General features: G+C 41.7%; 1 pseudogene; it reads right to left on the reverse strand.

Moving 5' to 3' along the window:
- Window positions 1-12,250: 12,250 nt before the first annotated feature.
- On the reverse strand, window positions 12,251-13,294 carry LOC102433931 (annotated as a pseudogene).
- Between the last annotated feature and the right edge of the window lie 9,086 nt (window positions 13,295-22,380).

A 22,380-nucleotide genomic window follows, 5' to 3' on the forward strand; every position in this document is an offset into this window, starting at 1 on the left:
CTGCCGAAGGCTTGGCGCGGCCGGCAGGCTGCGCTCCTCCATGTCGCCTTTGCTGCGCCCGCCGCCGCTCCTAGGCTGCTAGGGGAAGCCGGGGATTCGCAGAGTGGAGCCGTGGGGGGAATGGGGTGGGGGGAGGCTGGGGGTGGTCTGGACCGGCGGGAGGAGGAGCCTGGAACCGGGGCCGTCTGCAGCCAGTCGCCCCTCCCGCGCCGGCCGGACGCTGCAGCGGCTCTACTGCATCCCGGGCTCCGGGGGCGCGCCCCCCGCTATCCCGCCAGGGAAGGTCGGGGGCGCGGCTCCTCCTGCGCGGATGGAGGGGAAAGGGGGGGCGGGGGGGGGGGGGAATGTGTGTCGGGCTTTGGGAGGCTCGCGCGCGCCACCGTGTGGCCAAAGAAGCTCCCTCCGCACACCAGGCAGGGGGAACAGCTGCCGACCAAAATGAGAGAAGCTTGGTATTTGGAGGCATTGGGATTCAGGGAAGACGGGTAGCAGGGCCTGAGGGGTAACCGTCTGTTTGTACTTCGGAGAATAAAGAAGAGATCGGTGGGGGAAGAAGGGGGTGGGGTGTTTGGGGGAAGGAACGTTTTTAAAAATCCTCATGCTCTGAAAAGGGGAAAGAGAGGCCTCAGGGCACTGCTCTTCAGACACCACCCGCCCCCAGGCCTTTGTCTTTTCTAAAAGCCCACTACTTTGCTAAGAAGCTTCAGGGGAAGGAACTGGATCTTTTACATTTTTATGTGAAAAACATCAAAGCCTTAAAGGGGAAAATAAAATACCTTCATCTCCTATGTCCTGAGGCCTGGATTTTAAGGTCAGGTCCCCTCCCCTCTGAGAAAAGCATGGTCCCTTAGGCAAGCTGAAATGCCAGCCAAGGAGATTTCCATTTTCCTCTGTGCGGCAGGCTGCCCGTACTTACCCGTTCAGCTTATTATGATGGTAATTCCTACTAGGGGTGCCCTTGTCCCTGGGTTCTATCTTTGGGCTACAAGAGTCCCTTCCCCCCTCCCCATGCAACCCGCTTGTGAAGTTGTATGGAATCATCTCTGAGCTGAAAACGTCTCTTGGATTTGGTCGTGGGCATGTCACTTAGGTGAGTACTCTGCTCTCCAGGATGGAGACAGAGCCAGAAAACTGCAAGAACTCACCCCACGGAGCTTCATGGAACCAGGGTGCAGAGGGAATCAACGCCACCTGGATGCGCATTTAAATTCGAGTCCCTCCACCAGCTAGTCCATGTGTCCCCTGACAAAGCAGCCACCTGTTAAGAGATGAACGGTCGGGAACTTCTGAGACCTGGTTCCTGGAGAGCAAGGAAAGCTCCTCTGACCCAGACAGCCTTCAAGTTCCCCTCAGCCTGACTAAACTTTAGGCAGGTTTCTTCCTGGCTCTAGGTCCCTGCTCACCCTTTCCTTACAGCACTTACTCTAGAAAACTTTCCCTCTGCCCTTGAGATGTAGATCTCCCAGCTTCTCACCAGTTTTACCACCCAGGAATGTTTCTCAAAGGACAGGGAAACCGTCAAGGAAGATAGGGCCACTATATCCCAGTCCATCTGGGAGGGGAGACGCCTAACTTCTAGGAATGCTGTTTAGCAACACAGATGGCCTGAACACATTGACCAACTCCTGCTCCTGCTCCCATCGCCCTCCAGTACTTTCCCAATAGCTCATCTCAGGGCTTAAGAACCGCTTGCTTTTTTATGTCAGTAGAGTTAAATTCTCTCCCCCCCCACCACCCCACCCCCGTGTGTGTGTGTGTGTGTGTGTGTGTGTGTGTGTGTGTCTCCCATTGCAATTGTCTTGAATAAAGTCTTCCTTTCCTGTTTAACTATGTCCAGTGCAGTATTTCTTCGACACCTCCCTTTCTCTCATATACACAGAGGCTCTCAACACAGTTCCTAAGATCACTTTGGGCACAGGGAGGGAAAATATAAGTCAGAAAAATTTGAGCTCCCATCCCTGTCACTTAGTTCTCCTCTTTGAACAAATCATCCAACCTCAGGCGCCTAATGAGATAATGTACATGAAGTGCTTATCAAGTTACGTAGAAATGCAACTTTATCATTACTGATACACATTTGGGTAGCTCCTTATATGGAAATAGTAATATCTACATCTGTGTTTTTGTTGTTTTTCTGCATCACATGTTTGTTCTTCAAGAGTCCTATTCTAAAACAGTCAGCCCCCCTTTGCTGCTAACTCTCTTAGATGACTTAACACCCACGTAGACGTTATAAGGTAGATAGGTGGCTGAGAGGAGCATTTGGACTTGTGTTGGGAGGACAAGGAAGAAAGAAACCGAAGGAAAATTTCTCCACAAATTTACATAACTAGCAGCTGCTTACTGTTGGACTAGATCGCCTTAATGAGGTTTTAATGTTTTGAAGGGGAACAGGTTTTGCCTTTTGGGGTATTGCTTTTAAGCTATTTATTAAGAAACAAAAGACTCATTGTAAAAAAAAAATCACTCAAAAGACCTTTGACTACCACCCTCCTTTCCTGCCCAAGAGAGTCTGTTAGAAAAACTAGGATGTTCCCTTAGCCTAATTTGAATTATAAGAGGGCTTTAGGCAGGGGCCTGTGACCTAGATATCCCAATGTCCCATTGTTTCTGAGTTGCCTAGCAAGAATTTGGCTGCCATGTATGTTCCACTTTTTTAAAATATATATTTTATTCATTTTAGACAGGAAGGGGGAGGGAGAGAGAGATAGAAACATCAATGTTGAAAATCACTGATTGGCTGCCATGTATGTTCCACTTTTTTAATATATATTTTATTAATTTTAGATAGGAAGGGAGAGGGAGAGAGAGATAGAAACATCAATGTTGAAAATCATTGATTGGCTGCCTCCTGCACGCCCCCTACTGGGAATCAATCCTGAAACCCCGCCCTGTGTCCTTGCCTGGAATCAAACCTAGGACCCTTTAGTCGCTCTATCCGCTGAGCCAAACCAGCCACTTTTCCTCATCTACCTGTAAATTGCTCATTCTCACTTCTGAAATTTAGGACCCCTATTCCCCGCCTCTTTTCTCCTTTGTCCAAAATGTCATATATATTAAATGTTGCCTCACTGCCTTTGGAATTTTCATGCATATGTGAATTTGCCATGAGCATATATTAAGAATTGATGTTTCTCCCTGACTGGTTTGGCTCAGTGGATAGAGCGTCGGCCTGCGGACTGAAGGGTCCCAGGTTCGATTCCGGTCAAGGGCATGTACCTTGGTTTCGGGCACATCCCCAGTAGGGAGTGTGCAGGAGGCAGCTGATGAATGTTTCTCTCTCATCGATGTTTCTAACTCTCTATCCCTCTTCTTCTCCCTTCCTCTCTGTAAAAAATCAATAAAATATATTTTTTTAAAAAAAGAATTGATGTTTCTCCTGTTAATCTGTCTGTTAACCTGACTATTAGCCCAACTAAAAGAACTTAGAAGGTGGGAGGAAAATGTTAATTTACTTTAGTCCCCACAGTTTCTAGATTTGGTCATTGATCAGGATAATTATTAAATGAATAATGTGTCTTCATGTTGGTAAGGTCATGTGTGGTGACAGGAACTTTACTTGGCTATTAAAAACAGACAAAGAACAGCCCGGCTGGTGTGGCTCAATGGTTGAGTGTCGACCTATGAACCAGGAGGTCACAGTTCAATTCCCAGTCAGAGCAAATGCCCTAGTTGCAGGCTCAATCCCTAGTAGGGGGTGTGTAGGAGGCAGCCAATTATCATTGATATCATTGATGTTTCTCTCTCCCTCTCTGAAATAAATAAAAATATATATTTTTTAAAAACAGACAAAAATAGTCACTTAAAAGAGGGCATTTACTTTCACATAACCAATCTAAAGCGGGCTGTGGAGGGATGGTATGGTATCTTTATGATGTCATCAAAGACAGGCTCCTTTTCTGCGCTCAGCCATCTTTAGCATAGTTGCCTCCTAGCCACAGAATACCTACTGGAGCTCCAGGCATCCATCTACACTTGAGGCAGAGAAAAGATAGGAGCAAATGATAAAAAAGCACATGTCCCGATGAAAAGTTTTTCTGGTAATACAACCTAGTGAATCTCATTTATATCCAGGGTTTGCCATTTATATCCAGGGTTTCCCTTCTAGCTGCAAGGGAAGCTAGGTGAAAAATGTTTAATTAAGCACATTAATGACAAGTAAAATCAGAGTTGTTTTGATAAACATAAGAAAACAGACATTGGAGAGGCAACTGCACACCTTAGCAATGGACTCTGTACAGTAAATGGAGGTATCTAGAAACCAGCCATACATGACTAAGTCATTAAGTCCTGATGGTTTTATCTCACATGTTATTCTGAAATAACTGTTCCATTGCAGCTCACTATTGCCCAGCCCACCTTCTCCCAAGGTCTCACCTGAACCTCACAACTCTAGCATCTCATCTCTCAAATCTGCTTTCCACACAACTACGCAAGTGAACTGTATAAAAAAGTCAAGTCCAGCTGCTTCGCCCCTAAGAACCATTGCTCATAATTCTTCACGGACTTCCCTGTATAATTCATACCATTCTGGCATGTGACTTTGTAGAAGCTCCAACCAAGGGGCCGAGTGAACTCCCTTCCCTAATGACACTGTGCTTGGCTTTGGGACTTGCTTGGCTAATGGAACGTGGGTGTGTTCTATCTGATGAGGCCTCCAGAGACATCTGTCTACTCACCCCCCAGTACACTTCACGCTTCACTGGGAGAAGAGCTAACCCTGGTAGCTGCTGTTCCTTCAGCCTGTGCCCCAGCCAGGGTCACCTTGGGCAACCTGAAGTGTAACCACCCTCCCCTCACAGACCACATGTGACTGGTGACTACCATACTAGACATCACAGCTGTATGTGATGGGGGAAGGGAGTGGAAGATTGAGTGTGGCACCTGAATGTCTTCCCAGAAGATACCCATGTGCTAACCCCTGGAATCTGTGAACGTTACCTTCCATGGCAATGGAGGGCTTTGCAGATGTGTTTACATTAAGCATCAGGAGATAGAACAATCATCTCGCCTCATCCCAATGGGCCTTAGATGCAGTCACATCTATTCTCATAGGAGGGAGCTGCGGGGGCTTCCACAGACAGAGAAGGCGATGTGACCACAGAGGCAGGGGTTGGAATGATGAGGCCACAAGAAATGCTGGCAGCCACTAGGAACTGGGGGAGTCAAGGAACGGATTCTCCTTAAAGCCTTGGAGGAAACAGCCCTTCCAATGCCTTGATTTTAGTCCAGTGTGACTCGCATCAGATTTCTGCCTCCTGTGAGAAAATAAATTTCTGTTGTTTTAAGCCACTAACTTTGTGGCCACAATCGGAAACCAATACAGCACCATTTATATATAACAGAGCACTTCCTTTTTATCTGTATTGTTGTAGTTATCACAGTCTTTCTTCTTTTATAGCTAGTTGGATACCTATTGATTTTTTCTTTCTGGAGGGCAGGAATCTGTCATTCATCAGTGAACCCTCCACCACGCCCAGCAAGTGTTTGTTGTAGGAGCACAGCCACAACTGTTCAGGTGCATCTGAAGCTCAGCCTCTGGGGTGCCCAGGTTCTGGTGTGAACTCAGGAAAAGCATGAAAATAAAAAGGCCACCTCCTGAAGGGATGGCTAAATGGGAAAGCAGCAGATCACAAACATCCCAGAAGTCCGCGTTAATGCTGCCTGGCCTGGTCACTTGAAGTGTCTTTGAGAAGCCGTAACCCCAGGGGTTAAGGAAGGAAGAAAGTGCTAAAAGCAGTCACTGCCCATCAGGTCTGAACTGTGAAACAAACTCCAGTGGAACTGGCCCACCCCTGCCCCATGCAGACCCACCAGGATCTGGAAGTTTCCAGTCCCTTTGCTAAGCTGCCTGACATAGTTAAGCATCTCACAAGTGAAAATGCCTCTTCACACATTTGCTCATTATGATTGCTTTTCACCTAACACAAAAATCAGCTGCCCTGAGGGTGTGCAAGTTTGATTAGGAAGACTGCTCTTCAGCAGACAAACAATCTCCTGGCAGCATTAATATCTCCTGGGATTTGGGCTTATAATATGCCCCCATATAATTAAAAATGATAAATGACAGCAGAAGTTGAGGCACACTCATTGTCTTTCCGAATGGAAGCTTCCAAAGTATCATATCACACTGTGACTGGACAAGAACTATCAGGTATGAGCATGCCAAGTCCGAGGCTCAGGCCAGACTCGCCTAGTGAACATGGACTGTCATCCTGAGGATCACCCTCACCAGCAGAAACAGGCAGAGTCTGAGGACAGGGCAGGGGGCTCTCAGCCCCCAACCTTCCAGGCAGCCTTCAAAGAGGAGCGCAAGGGTCTCCAGTGGTGTGTTCAGTGAGACCCAGGCTTTTGGCATTAGCCTTGGAGCAAGCGGGGTCTGAAGGTGGCAGAAAGGGAGTCTTTTGCCTTTGTCACCTGGGGGAGAATCTCTAATTTCAGAATAATTTGCAAGGAAGGGAGCTATGAATTGTTTATTTGGTTTGTCTGGTAGCATCTACAGAAGTTGCTAGAGCATGCACAGGGATAGTCACATGATCTCTCTGCCTAAGCATCTCTATGCTGCTGGGTAATTCCTACCCTGCAGGTCTCCGCCTCCTGCCACTGCCCCAGGGACACCATCACTCATCAGGTGGTATAACCGGCCTGCTTCTTCATTGTGAGTTCATCATCTTGTTTCCTTCATAGCACCTAGCATTTGTGATTATTTCTATTTTGTTTACTTTCCACTTTCAGCTGGGAAAGGCACGGAGGGAGGAGCTGTGTTTGTCTTATGCCTGACCCATAGTAGGTACTCAATAACTCTTTTAGTGACTGGATAAATTGAAGGTGTTTAATATTTGCTCATCAGCACAGCAAGCCCCTAGCCAGTCTGCTTTATAACAACCTAATTTATACATTAATTTCTGGGTCTTTGGGAAGCCTGAGAGTATCCTTTGAATTCTATTTGCATATCCATGAGAAGCCACGAATAAGATCATAGGACTAATGTTACCTCCTATATATCATGAGTTAACATTCCCCAGCAAGAAGGAGAGACAAAGACCACCACAGTCTTTGGGGAAATATTCAGCATAACTGTAGAATTCCACTTTTATGGAAACATTCCAAGTTCCTTGGAACTTAAAAATGGCATCTTTGGGGGGCTTGCAAAAGAACCAAAAGCTAGGCCACAGAACTTTGGCCAAATGAGCTCAAAGCAGGCTTGAATGGTAGGAGACCAATCTTAAATGCTCTTTTTAGCAATAGGTGGGGAATGAGACTGGAAATAGTAGCAATAGGTAGTAGAGGCCACACTCATAGTGGTGGCATCATAAGAAAGAGCAGGAAAGGAACTGAGGTCCTGAAATATTTACTCTGAGTGTTTACTACTCATTGTGTGGTTTGTGGACCAGCAGCCTTAGTTTCACCAAAGACCTGGCTGGAAATTCGGGATCTCTCTCCCCACTCTAGAACTACTGCATGGGAATCTGCCTTTTGATAAGATCTCCAGGTGATTAATAAGAACGTCAAAGTTTACGAAGCACTGACCTAAACCAATGGCAAGATTTGGTGAATCATAGGACATTCCTTAAAATTTAGGGATTCCTCAGCTTGCAGGAAATTCCACTGTGGACTTACTCAAGCCTCACTAATGTCTAAGGGTAGTGTGACTAGGGAGACAGTGCCTACCACCCCTTTATTCCTGATGCCTCCTGTCCTTAAGGAGGATGTCAGCCCACTGGAGCCAAAGAGTCTTCACTAACCTCCTTCCTGTTGCTCACAGGGTTCAGCCTTGTGAACTAGAATTGGGTAGTTAGTAAGCAATAATTCTGAAGGGTTGAGGTCTGCTTCTACCATTGTCTCCTAAACATCCTTGACCTAGAACTTCGGCTAACCATCCTAGGAGGATGTGTGAATATAAAGATCACAAGACTTTAGAAAATGGTTTAGGAACCTGTTATAACTGATCATAAGTATAATGTGACATCCCTCAGAGGGGGTCCTTCCAGAGTTGGAGCTGTGGATGACTGTGTTGCTTTAATTGGCATTACATGCCCAGAGGAAAGGTTATGTAAAAGTGTAAGAACTCATGAAACCAATTTGGGTAGCAGCTGAAAAACAAAACACGGTTCACTGACTTCCACCTTCTCCCTACGGTACAAGGAACTCTCAAGTGCATCATAGAATCGCTGCTATTTTTTCACCATCCAGCTGTGCGTGAGCAGCAACAATAATTTTCATTTTGAGGACAATGTGTCAGGTACTGCGAATATTATCTCACATTTACCCTCTACTGCAGTGATCTGTGTGATACCGAGTATGTGCAGTCTGAGTACTTTTTTAGAAAATTGATGAACAAAATAGCCCTGAGATACATGCATGTGAGAGCGCACATTTGTATATGGGTGGATTCTTGCCTTCACAGTTCTTAGAAAAGAAAAGACTTTGGACAGTGAGGGGAGAGAACTGAACTAAAATACATAATTACAACCCAAATAAACATGGTTGTTTTCTCAGTGGGAAAAAAAAAGTCTGTTCTAGTGTCTGTCCTTTAAGGAAATTAGGCTCTGATCATACTATTCTATTTTTTCTAAGAAAAGAAATGCTTAGAAAGAATGTACTAATGTTCTAAGTGTTCTGTGAGCCCTGTGAGGAAGGCTGGAAAGAACCCAGGAGCCCAAACAGAAGCTCAACTAGAGAACAAACCCTGCCTCTAGCCACTCCACCCCAGCCCCCAGGCCCCAGGGATGCCCAAGTGCCCCTCTGCAGCTCTGTTTCCATGCCTTTAAAATAAGAATGATAACCACCAGTCATACCTCTTTGTATTAAAACATTGAAGGGAACATGTTTTAAAAAGCACACCTTGCCCCACCAGAAGACAATGTTTGGGTATTTTTTCTGGATATCACTCATCGCTATTTTACTATATTTCTCTCCAACCAGCAAAGGCATTCTCAGGGATCACCAGGAATTTAGCAGAGGAACTAAATTGTTTCTATCCCTCTGGAGTTGTAAAATCACCTATATTATAAGACTCATGCTTAGACACAGAGTTTTAAACCACAACCAAACTCTAAGCTACATGGGAGTGCAGGGGGACATAACTTTTTAAATTATATGTATCAGCCCCATTCCTACCTCTTCACACCCAACTCTACACACATTACCAGGGCCTTAGTTAGCCCAGAGAGAAACTTTATGTGAATTAGCAAAAGGCACCTCTTCTTTGGGTGGAGTGTCAAGTACTGTATTAGTGTATCCCTTTGAAGGAAGTAGCTCCCATAGTTAAGGAGGCTGAGAAGTCCCAAGATCTGCAGTCCACAAGCTGAAGATGCAGGAGAACCAGGGGTGTTGCTCCAGTCTGAGTGCCAGGACTGAGAACCAGGAGAGCTGATGGCTGATGGTATAAGTTCCAGTCAGATTCCAAAGGCAAAGGACCACTGTCCCACCTGGAAGAGAGAATTTCTCCCTTGCTTGTTTTTTCTTTGTTTGTTTGTTGTTTGTTTATTCAGGTATTTAGTTGATTAGATGAAGCCCACCCACATTCAGGAGGGCAATCTGCTTTACTCAGTCTACTGATTCAAATATTAATCTATCCAGAAACTCTCTCACAGACATACCCAGAATAATTCAAGGCCAAATATCTGGGCACTCCATGGCCCAGTCAAGTGGACACATAATATTAATCATCATAAGTAGAAGCATGGTAGCCCACAAGCTGCATTGCAGCCCCCATCTGTCCCTCAACTGGGTACCCTAGGGTAGAACACTGTCAACACAAGCACACACAGTGGCCCTGCTCATCACCGCGTTAACAACTGATCTAAGAAATGGCCTCTTCTCCAGCATCAGGGACCTGTAGTCTTGCCTTTGGCTCCCTCAATCCACTGTAGTTTCTAAACTGGTTATAGCTTTGGGCCCCATATACTACTCCAATAAAGAGTATTTCACAGTTTATTCAAATGAAACCTCCTTTTAATCTTTCACTGGGGCCACCCAGGCAAGCATCTGAGTTGTGTGACTTACATAGGTCAAGGGTACAATGCTAAACCCTTTCTTTCAGTGGGGGAAGCACAGGTCTCCCCTAGATTGGCATGGCAGGTCTGTGCAACACATCCAATTTCCACTCAGTGAGGAATAAGAGAACAGAGAAAATCAAAGAAGGAGAACAACAGGAAGTATTCAAAAAGCAAAATGAGTCCACAAAGTAAGAAAGCATATAAACAAACAGGGAGATAAACAGGAATAGCAACTGACAAAGCACTCAGTGAGGTCTGCATCTCAAAAATGACACGTGGAGCATACGGAATGCATCACTGTTTGCCATCCATGGACAGGATGCTGTCAAGTTCAACACATGTGCGACAACTGGGAGTGGAATGTGAGGCACCTGCCATAGGGCTGACATCAGTCACTTTAAAAAGAAGAGGGGTGGCATCTGAAATTATCCCATATATTGTATTCACACATGCAATGTATAAATGTTTCACAAAGCAACGGGTTGGAATAAACAGAAGTTCTAAGTGAGTAAAAAAAAAAAAAGGTTTAGATGTTGTTGGCTAAGAAATATAAACAATGCAACCAGGGAAAGCTGGGAAATATTGTTCTTGCTACACTAACAGATTTAGAAACCAAACATGGCTCTGATGTGGAAATGCATTTTTTTAATGCTGGAAGAATAATCATAAATTGCCTTGTCTTAAAATATACTTTCAGTGTTCATCCCTGGGATCTGAAAACCAAGAAATGAATCTGAAACTCAAGGAGGCAGAGCTTTGAGAATGATGGTTTCAGGTGATTTTTCATAGAGTGTGAAATTCTGACATTTTGACTGCCAAATGGATAGCTCTTACATGGAAACATGTTTGCTGCTAGATCAGCAGCTAATCTGTAGAAACTCAGCTTAATCATAGTAATTGGGAAACCCAATTCCAAGCCAGCCCACCCACCAGAAATCATGGAACAGTCTCCCAAATGTCCTTAGTATTTGAGTCTCCACTTAGGGGCCTTGATCTCCTAGGTAAAGGGTGTCACCATCCCTGTCATTCTCACCAATCCAGTATCCTTGCCAGCGTACCCTGGTGATATCTCCCTTCATCAACACTTGCATGTAAAATAAGCATCTCAAACCTAGCCCATCCCAACCTGAAGTCCTGATAGTCTCCCAAAATTGCTCTTCCCATCTCAACAAATAGCAGCTCATTCTCCCAGTTACACTGGTCTAAATTCATGGAGTCATCCTGGACTTTCTCTCTCATACTCTTCACCTAATCTTTCATTCTATTGGGTCTATTGGGTCTGCTTTCAAAATATACCCAGAATTTGACTGCCTTGTACTACTTCTATTGTTGCCACCCTAATTCAAGCCACCACCATCTCCTGCCTGGACTAGGGGCTGTGTAGAGAGCCCCTCTCCCCACTGCCCGCCCATCCTGTCAATCTGGGAGGGAGTTTGGAAGTGTTGGAGAGGGGATTACATATTAATTAATATGGCCCTGCCTCTTCCCTTTGCTACCCTGGGTCTATTCTCAATTAGGTTAAATATAAATCAGATCATGTCACTCTAACATGTAAAACTCTCCAATGGCCCCCATGTCACTCACAGTGAAAGCCAAAGTCCTTACAATGACCTTAAGACCTTACGTAATTTGTTGTCCCCCACCTCCAGACAGCTGTGCGGCCTCAACTCTATTACTTTCTCTTTTGTTCACTCTGCTTCAGCCACACTGACTTTGTCCTGCTTCCTTTAACCCACCAAACTCAGTCTCTCCTTAAGGTGTTTGCACTTGCTGTGCCCTCTGTTCAGAATACTCCTGTCCTAGCTGCCTCAACTCCCTCACTTCTTTCAGGCTTTCAGGTCTCAAACATCTCTGTAAGGGCTTCCTGGCCATATTACTTAATATGCAATCCCCTCTCCAACACTTCCAAACCCCCTCCCAGTGTAGACTGACAGGATGGGGAGGTGGGGGGAAGGCTCTCTACACAGTCCCAAGGCTAATGTTTTGGCATCATGTAGCCACACAATCTGAGACATGTGACCTAGGTTGCCAGAGAAGGGAAAAGAGAGCTCAAGGAAAAGAAAGCTCGGAGGTGGCACCCTGACTCTTACCTGCCTGGACATATAAGGGGCACATATCTATTTCATTAGCTTCAACTAGTCAGTTTCACCTAATTGAAAAGGGACTAGAGAATGCAGATTCTTTTTTTTTCATGCTGTATTACCTTTCATTAAGTACAAAATCTTCAATAATGTCACCTAAAGCTCATTTCACCAACTGTTCTGTTTGGCTGTCAATCTCTTTCTCTCTTCAGCAATGATGAGGTGGATGCCCTTTCCATGAGGAAGGGTATCCACGTTTGTTTGTTTGTTTGTTCGTTTGTTTGTTTGTTTGTTTGTTTGTTTTTTGCCTTTGCTAATAACAAAAATGTTGGAGAGCTGGGTGGCAAAGCTGTTGCCATTGGCATCTTTCACATGAACTATACCAAAAGACCCAGGGTGTCTCTCTCTGTTGGTGATCATGCCAGTTCTTCCAAGATTGGTACCTCCAGTCACCATACACAGGTTGCCAGTATCAAACTTGATGAAATCAGTAATTTTGCCATTCTCCAATTCAACCTGAATGGTGTCATTCACCTTTACGAGGGGTATCAGTGTAGTGGATGGTGTGCGCATCATGGGTTACCAGACGAGGGATACCTTTTGTGCCCACAAAGATCTTTCTCACTATGTACAGCTTATACTTGGCCTCCTCAGATGTGATACAATGAGCGGCAGGGCAACTGTTGGTGTCATAGATCAGACAGAAATTCTCTCCCCTCTTGTCAATGCTGATGACATCCATAAAACCGGCAGGGTAGGTTATATTGGTTAGGGACCTTGCCCTCAATCTTTTCACTTTTTTATTTTAGTTTATTGATTTGAGAGAGAGAGAGAGGAGAGAGCAGTGGGAGGAGAAACACCAATTTGCTGTTCCATTCATTCATTTATGCATTCATAGTTGCTTCTTGTATGGGTCCTGACCAGGGATGGAACCTACAACCTCGGTGTATCAGCATGATGCTCTAACCAACTGAGCTGCCCAGCCAGGGCACCATCAATCTTAATAAACCTGCTGCATGTAGATCGTCTTCACTTCCTCTGCTGTTAGGGCATACTTATGTCTGTTCCTTAGGAAAATGATGAGAGGGAGGCCTTCTTTCATCTTGCCGGGATCAGTAGATAGATGAGGAGCAAGCGCACTGGCCAGTTTATCCAGCATCCAAGCTTTCAAGCTGCTACAAGCCTCAGGTGCTTCTTGGGCCCAGGAATCATGGTGGCGCCAGGGCGGAAAGAAGACGTGTTTCCGGTGCGCCCAGAAAAAAGGGTCAGAGGCTACAGCAACCTCGGAGGTTCCGCCCCAGAAGTGTGTATTCTAAGTGCTCAGGAAGGAAAGGACAAGGCACGTGAATTCTGTATGCAGAACTACAACTTGTTTCCTTGGAAATCCCTCACTGCTTGGGCAATAGGGATCCTTGTCTCCCTATCTTATTGCTCTGAGATTAATATTTGATTGATTCCTTTTCATTTATCCATTCAACATATATATATTTTAGTGGCTCCTAGATGTCAGACATTGTGACAAATTTAAGATACAAGGCGTGAGGTAGTGTTGTGTTCCTGGGATGAGAGAGGCTCACCACAGTATGTGACACCACTGGCCCAACCCAAAGTCAATGGCCTGGTGCACATGCCCCCTGGATGTATGTGCTGGATGGACAGTTTTACGTCTCTCAGAATTGCTGATGCTCTAAGAGGGTGCTACTAATTTAAGTTTTCCTAAAAGTTCTTACAATCCTCTCAGAAATTTACAGATCCATTGTAGACATATGTAACCACACAACGAATCATGATATCCTTTATTTAAAAGTAACGTGTAAATGTTCATTTGAGCATCCCATGAATTAAGCACAATTCCTCCTTGTTTAGACCTCAGGTGTACACCATGGAATTATTTGCATCAATTAGAAGCAAAAATCTAAACATGCTCACAACAACAAGGATAGAGTTTAAAATTTTAATATAGTGTTTAATAGTAGAAATTTTAAAATAATGCAAATTTGTAAATAAAATTTATGTAAACTAAAACTACAAATTCAAAAACCACAAAACACAATATATTCTTCAAGAAAGCATGCATATCATATATATATATATATATATATATATATATATATATATATATTAAACACACTAGAATGGCTGCTTATGAAAGAAAAGGGAAAAGGAGTGGGAATCAGGCTAAAAGGAGAGGGAATAATAAAATAAAACAAGAGAGCATCCTGGCATGAACTGTGCTAATGTGCCATCAACTGAGAAATAGTACTAACTTGTCAAATATTAAATTTTACATTCTAAATTTTTTCCCTTTTTTGAGAGGCACTCAGAAAACATTTGTTGAATGAATTAATGAAAAGGTTTCCATTTAAAATTAGTCTTTAGAACAATAAGACAGACTGACAGGTTTCCTTCTACACTTCTATGTTCTGATCTAAGCCCAGAGTTAAGTCTATAAGTGGGTAAAAATTTGACAAGCATAAAAAATGGTAATACTCTGTATTGCCAAAGGAATGAAGAAAGGGGCACTTTCAAATTACTGATAGGAATGTAAAATGGTACATCTCTCCGAAAAGCAATATTTATTCAGATCCATAAAAATATTCACAGGCTTTAACCTAAGCCTTTCACTTTTAGAAATTTATGATAACAAAAGTAATTTATGTATAACCATATTTATATAAGATGCTGTTTGAGGCAATATTACTTGAAATAACAGAAAATTGAAAATAATATTTAGCAATAGCAGATCGGTTAAATAAATGATATATCCATATGATAGAATTATACTTAATCAATGTGTAATAATAAAATAAAATGTATGTGATACATTATTAAGCAAATATAGCATTCTAAAATATGTTAGTAATTCCAATTTTGAAAACAGAAAGGATGTAAAATGTTAATGGCAGTTATCTCTGTATTAATATATAAGTTCAGTGAATATTTATTTAGTGTAGAATTATATATGATTTTTATATTCTTTTTCCTAATCTATAATGGATATGTATTTTAATTGGGAAATATTATTGTAACAAACATCAATAAATATATTAGACTATAATTTCACCTATTATACTATATTTTGTCTCAAAGGCATGAAAAAGAGATTATTTCCATGCTAAATTCTGAAAATGATATACTTTCCTATTTATCAAACTCTCAGAAATTTTTCACATGCGCATTTCAATCATTACTCAGTTATACTTCACTGTGTCACTTTGAGTGACTATATCATTCCCATGATAATAATTAAAGAGAAAGTCATTTTGAGATAAGAATATGGATAAACAAAATATCCCCTGTAATTTTCTAGAACTTAACCAAGAATTCACTAAACATTTTAGGAAGGCTGTGTTTGTGATTAAAATCAAGGGAATCCATTTTATCATCAGTGTGGGTTTCTACAGTTCAGTCATGTCAGGACACAAGAGAAATGACAAGGCATAGTTATCCATTTGAAGCCAAGAGTTATAGTAAAACCCAGGTTGGCTTTTATTTTAGTAATAAAGAATAAATGCTATTTAAAATTTTTTATTCTGAAATATAAATCCCTGGAGGGGTGAAGAGATAAGCAAGAGCTGGATGGTATCTAAATTAAAATACTGTTATACTTTCTATTTTTCTAGGGGATATATTTTCTAGGGGTAATTGCTAGTTCTAGTATCTTATTGCCTCAATAATTGAACCTTCTGGGGGCGGGGGGGGGGATAAAAAACCTCACACACAACAAAAACAAGCCTGGATCCAGATTTAAATTTCACTTATAGCAAATGTTACCTTAAGAAAATACATTTTTAACATTACAGTGTAATGGATATAGCCATAAAAACCAATGTAATGTTTTCAGTCTATTAAGTACACACCAATACAAAAATAAGGCATGTTGGTTGGTAGAGGAATAGAAGCATATTCCAAGGTAAAAAGTTTACTGTTAACATCATTTGGAAGATCGTATTTTTTGATGTTTACTTATTATTTTAAGGTGAGACTAAGATTTTTAAAAGTACATAGTTTTTTGTTAAATATGCATTTACAAACCCATCTATCACATGTTACTTTGAATTATATTAACTTCTTTGATATAATCTTTAAAATTGAGTTATGTAGATTACTTGAGTTATAATGAACAACCTGTAAGATCAAATGTATTTAAAACTAATAAATGCAGCTAATGTAAAAAACATTAATTAAGAAATTGTTTTTGTTCCTTTTATAATAATAAACCTGTCTATCTCTACAACTCCTATGATATGCCCTTCTCCAACTAGAAGACATAAACCTATATTTTGCACCACTTATTGCTATGTATGGACTGAATTTATCCTTCCAAAATTTTTTTAATATATTTTATTGATTGTTTACAGAGAGGAAGGAAGAGGGATAGAGAGCTAGAAACATCGATGAGAGAGAAGCATCAATCAGCTGCCTCCTGCACACCCCCTACTGGGGATGTGCCCGCAACCAAGGTACATGCCCTTGACCGGAATCGAACCTGGGACCCTTCAGTCCCCAGCCCGAGGCTCTATCCACTGAGCCAAACCGGCCAGGGCTATCCTTCCAAAATTTATATGTTGGAGCCCTAACCCCCTAATGTGGCTGTATTTTGAGATGGGGCCTCCAAGGAAATAATTAAGGTTAAAAGAAGTTATAAGGCATGGCCCCTAATTCCATAGGGCTTATCACTCTCGCTCCTCAAGAATACAAAAAGAGACCAGATGCATACTAAAGTTAGTTATCTAAAAGCCAGAAAGAGAAATTTCACAAGAACTGAACTGACCAGAACCTTGATCTTGGGCTTCTAGCCCAAGAAAATGTTGTTTAAGCAACCCAGTCTATAATCTTTTGTTATGGCAGCAAAAGCAGAGTGATACATAATAATTTCATATAATTTATATATTTGATATATTTTGTACCAAACAAATTTGATTAAGATATTGATTGATTGGATTCTACTAAATACAAGATTCTTCTACTCTCGAGACTTTGAATTCATTCTGCAAATTGGGGTTTGTGAATATGTGACACCCATTCTACCGTTCTCCATTCCTAAATGAATGATAGACATTACTAACTGACTGCAGAATTCTTTCCTACTGAATCTAGACCAGACTTCATAATCCTTGTCAGCAATCCAAGATGCCACCACCAATAAAAAGAGGCAGACATTTAAGTTGAAGTCTATTTACCACTTATATAATACACTATAAACTCATTGAGTGCTTGGATACTATTTTATTTATTTTCAAAAGCCTATAACCTTTCACATGACAGCAGCTCTGCAGATACTTATTGAATTGAATAAATTTTATTTTGAGTATAAACCTTCTATAAAGTTCCCTACACAAAAGCTTTGAGTCTTGAATCAAGATAAACTTGTCTTGACTCTACACAAATGCATGGGAAAGACAGCATCATGTGTACTTTTAATGTTGACTGGATTTTCATCAAGTATGAATAATGAATCATAATAATGATCAGAATAATAATTCAATACAATAATGCATAATTCACAATAATGAATGGTGTGTTATGCAACATTATGTACGAAGTTCAAATCTGGAAGACTCAAGGACACAAAAGAGAAGGGAAACTCAGCCCTTTGCCTTAAGGAACTCCCCATTTACTTGAGATATTAGATTCCTGCACATGATCATTTCATTCATGATAGGAACAGAGTGTGACAAGTGCCCCTGCCAAGTAAATGGTTTTGACAATAGGAGCAGAAGTGTTCAGAAAAAGGAGGGGAAGATTTTTTTTTAAGCTAAAAGGAGATGTGATAGATGAACCAGTTCCTACAGAGTTCAATTATTCTTCCTCTATTTTCTCATGACTAGCTCCCCTGTGGTCTTGGGGTTGATTTATCAGATTAGCTATTCAGGATAGTTGCATATTCCTCAGAGTTGCATGCTGTCTACACTGCCCTGCCTCATCATATGCAAAGCAAATGGAGGAGAATGATTTTCTAAATCCTTGAGCACCCTGGGAGATGCAACATGTCCTCCCTTTGGTGACTCAGTACTTCATGCTCAAAGTCTTGCCATCCTGATTCAAGATGTTCTCACCACCAATAGCAATTTGCAGCAACAAAAAAAGATGTAAGGCTCCAAAACTACCTTTAAGGCCAAAATTCTAAAAACTAACAAATGGTTGGTTTCTTACCCTCAGACAGGCACTTCTTAGGGTTATACCTAACTTACTGAGTTACATCAGGAGGACAGAAATTAAATTTTTAACAAAAAAGAATTTGGTCTGCCTGGACTAATGGTAATGAATCATCATAATTCTTAAGATTACCAAGAAAATAGCCTATCACCCATCACATGATAAGCAATAAGCAAATCAGCAGTACATTTAGCTGATGCAGACATTTATTAGCATTTGATTACAGAGAGTTTCTAAATCATTCTGGGAGCCTGCTAGAAATTTTTTAAGTGGAAACTAGATGAAGTCAACAAAGTATCAAGCTTCCCATGCATGAAGACTCAAAATACCCTTTAAGACCGTAAAACTCATACCAAGTGGGAGCCTGAAGTTTCCAGAGTAGTTCAATATAGTAGACACTAAGAATTGTGTCCCAAATTACTTTCCCCTGGCAGTCATCCCGAGTTTTTTAGAATGAAATAAAATAAATAACCCAGGCTCCATGTTGGGCACCATAAAGAGGCATCACCCATTTTCCTCTAAATTCAAACACACACACACACACACACACACACACACACACACACACACTTGTTTTCAAGGTGTCGAACCACATCCTCCCATCTTCAACCCCACTGCCCCAGGACACCTGGCTCTCAGGATAAGGGGAAACTAGCATCTGGCTGATGAAGCCACATATTTTTAAGAATGAAGGTTAAATGACTTCATTTTTGAGAAGGGCTGGTAATTGGTAGAGCTTTTCCGGCTTAAATAGGAGAAATGTTTTTTTACCAAGTTAATCACTTTTTCCAGGTGTGAACAAACCATTGAAACAGCACTAAAGCCAGAAATATTGCAAAAGGGAAGAAGGAAAGGCTGAAGACTGCTCCTCTTACTCTGATTTTTGAGGAGGTAAATAAGCACAGGACTCTCTCTGGCCCCCTCCTTCAAGGACCTCCCCCAGCCCGTAGTGGGCAGAGGGGCAGTAGCAGGGCTGGCAAGAACGTGTGTGTGCATGATGTATTGTAGAATTGTACACCTGAAACCTGTATAATTTTATTAGCCAATGTCACCCCAATAAATTCAATAAAAATAAAATAAAAAATAAGGTTTCTACCAAATTAGAAAAAAGAGAGAAGTGTGTTTAGTTCTCCACACCACCAGCTCTCTCTCCCACCACCTGCTCAGTTGGAGAAATCATTGTGTGATTTCCTGGCTCTTCTTGAAAGAGAAATCCCTAAAGGAATTTTCAACAGATGAAGAGTTATTTGGCTGGAGTCCCAGGGATGAGAAGGAGGAAGAAAAAGAAAAGAAGAGCAAGAAAACCCACATTATTGAGCTCTTAGTAAACGCCAAACATGTTATATTCTATTTAATTCTAGCAATCAGACATGAGACACGGGACTTAGACCTAACTATGAATTCTAGCGATATGACTTTAACGTCTCTGAAAGCCAGCAGTTTCATCTGTAAAGTAAGGTAGCTAATAGTAATAATCTTTAGGGTTATAAACAAGATTATATGAGATCATCCTTGTAAAGTACCTAATTAATAAATGGTAGCAACAATTTATAGAGATTTTACACATGAAGTATGTGACTCCAAAGGGTAGGCAACTCTCCCAACCAAATGATAGCCTCCTGAGATGATGCTTGACTAGTTCAAAGCATTACACAAGAATGCATATGGTTTTTAAAGACACATGCATTCTCTATGCATTCAGGAATAACTTATTAAACTCCATAATAATGTGGAACAATTATCTTTGAAAGTAACTTTCAGATCCTGCCTGTCAGCCCCTGCCCCAGGCCATTCTTGTGATCAGAATGAGAGAACTCAGCTGGCTGAGGGCTCCAGAGAGCTCCTCTCTGCCAGACCAGGCTCTCCCCTTGCTTTCCTCCACCACTCTTTTGGACGAATTCCTTTGTACTTATTTCTCCAAACTTCTGGCCTGAAATTCAGCAGCAACACCCTGTCCCACTCCTGATGGGATCCTTGCCCATAGATCTTGTGACAGAGACAGAATTCTCCCCAAATATTATACTAGCTCTCCTACATTTTCTGACCCTCTTAAACTTACAGAACCATCTGACTAGTTCTAGCCAATAAAATGTGACCAGAAATGACACGTACCACTTTGGTACTGAGGCAGTGTAAAGCCCTTGCCAGACTCTCCAGTTTCATTTCTCCTGTTGTGGAGTTTAAAGTCTACATGACCCAGAAGGTACAGATACTAAAATAGCAGGGCCTTGGTTAGCTTGAATCCCTGAGTGACTGTGTGGAGCAGATCATCACATCATACCACACTGGATACTTTGTATAAGAAGTAAACTTTCATTTTGTTAAAACACTGATTTGGAGATGTGTTATTATAGCATAATCTAGCAGTGATGGCGAACCTATGACACACGTGTCAGAGGTGACACACGAACTCATTTTTTGGTTGATTTTTCTTTGTTAAATGGCATTTAAATATATAAAATAAATACCAAAAATATAAGTCTTTGTTTTACTATGGTTGCAAATATCAAAAAGTTTCTATATGTGACACGGCACCAGAGTTAAGTTAGGGTTTTTCAAAATGCTGACACGCCGAGCTCAAAAGGTTTGCCATCATTGATCTAGCATATCCCAATTTATACAAAATCCAATCCCTGCCAGTAAGTTAGTTCTTGGCCACCTCGCCAAGGCTCCAAACTGGCTCTCATTTTGCCTTTTTTGATCCTAGCACATTTGGCAGCAGGTGTAGAACCTGAAGTTCTATTCTCTTCTCAGGGGTTAATTACCAGAATCTCTTCTTCATCCCTGAATCCTACTTTAACCCAGAGAAGGTCAGACGCTGAACTAGCTAGAGATTAGCTAAACCACCAGAATAGGAAATGAAGCAGGGAGTTTTTAGCTGAAACAGGGAGAGTCACTGGAACAAGGCAGGTAAAAAAAGAGAAAGAGCTGACATCTCAGAGATCAGGGGTAAGTGTTCAGAGTCTTGGAGTGAAGTGACTTAAGATGGAAAGATGAGGCCAAAGGGGAAGTGAGTCATGATTAAAGGTTGAATGGTTCTGGGCAATTATTCCCTCTAACCCTGTTTGGTGTACATGGCTCAGCTCTACTGGGTCAGCAGGTGAATCTGCAGAAGCAATTCTGGCTGGCTTCAAGGACCAGGTATCTACTAGCACAGAAGCACTGACCAGCCTACTATGCCAGGTGATCTGGTAAATACTATAATGTTTCTTAATGCACTGGGAAACTTGGTTTATTCCATGTCCCCACCCCCAAATCCAACAATTCATGCATCTCTCACCAGAAGGCTCCAATCCAACATGCTTAATAACTTGCTTCATATTCTAAAAGTTTACAACCTGACTCACTTATATAATTTCTCCAGAATGAGCACAGAGCTAATTGAAGAACTTAATGACTAATTTCTCAAGCTAAACAAGACATGTTCACATTACCTTTTAACATTTAAGTTTGTAACCAACCAGGTTATCTGATTTGACTATGAAAGCAATAATCATACCTTACACCCCAGATAACATTAAAAATCAATGTGCAGTGAAAAAGTTAATTAAGATGATAAAATATTAATTATCCTTTTTGATCTTTTCATTAAAAAAAATTTGTTCTTCCTTCATTTGCTCTATATTCAAAGCCAAACTGTAGATGATGTATCTCTGAATTTACAAGGCCATAACCAGTGATATTTACAAGATAAATCTTCATATCACACACTGAATATTCAATGAGAAGCAGCACACTGCCCAGTAGCTCCTCCATTATTGATATCCTGCATATCTGCTGTTGTACTTTTAAGACATTGGGTTAGGTTGAATCACATAAAATTGCCAATATTTGACAATTTATGGCCAAACACACACACACACACACACACACACCAAAAAAAAAAAAAAAAAAAAAAAAAAAAAAAAAAAAAACCCTCAGCAATTCCAAAGAAATTTAATTTTTAAAATATTTTTAATGAAAGAAAAAGAACTGCAATCCCCAGGCAACGGCTCTGCCCTTTCTCTCTGGTGGTGTGTGTGCCTCCCTGGGCCCCCTTGTACCTGTGCTAATGCACTTGTACTATCCAGTGTTTCCACAGCCCTGCAGCCCTCCCTGGGCCTGTCTTCCCCTCAAAGGTCTGACAACTTGGAGAGGGG

This window comes from Myotis lucifugus, unplaced genomic scaffold (assembly GCF_000147115.1).
Source record: "Myotis lucifugus unplaced genomic scaffold, Myoluc2.0 scaffold_6, whole genome shotgun sequence".
In the NCBI taxonomy this organism is placed as follows: domain Eukaryota; kingdom Metazoa; phylum Chordata; class Mammalia; order Chiroptera; family Vespertilionidae; genus Myotis; species Myotis lucifugus.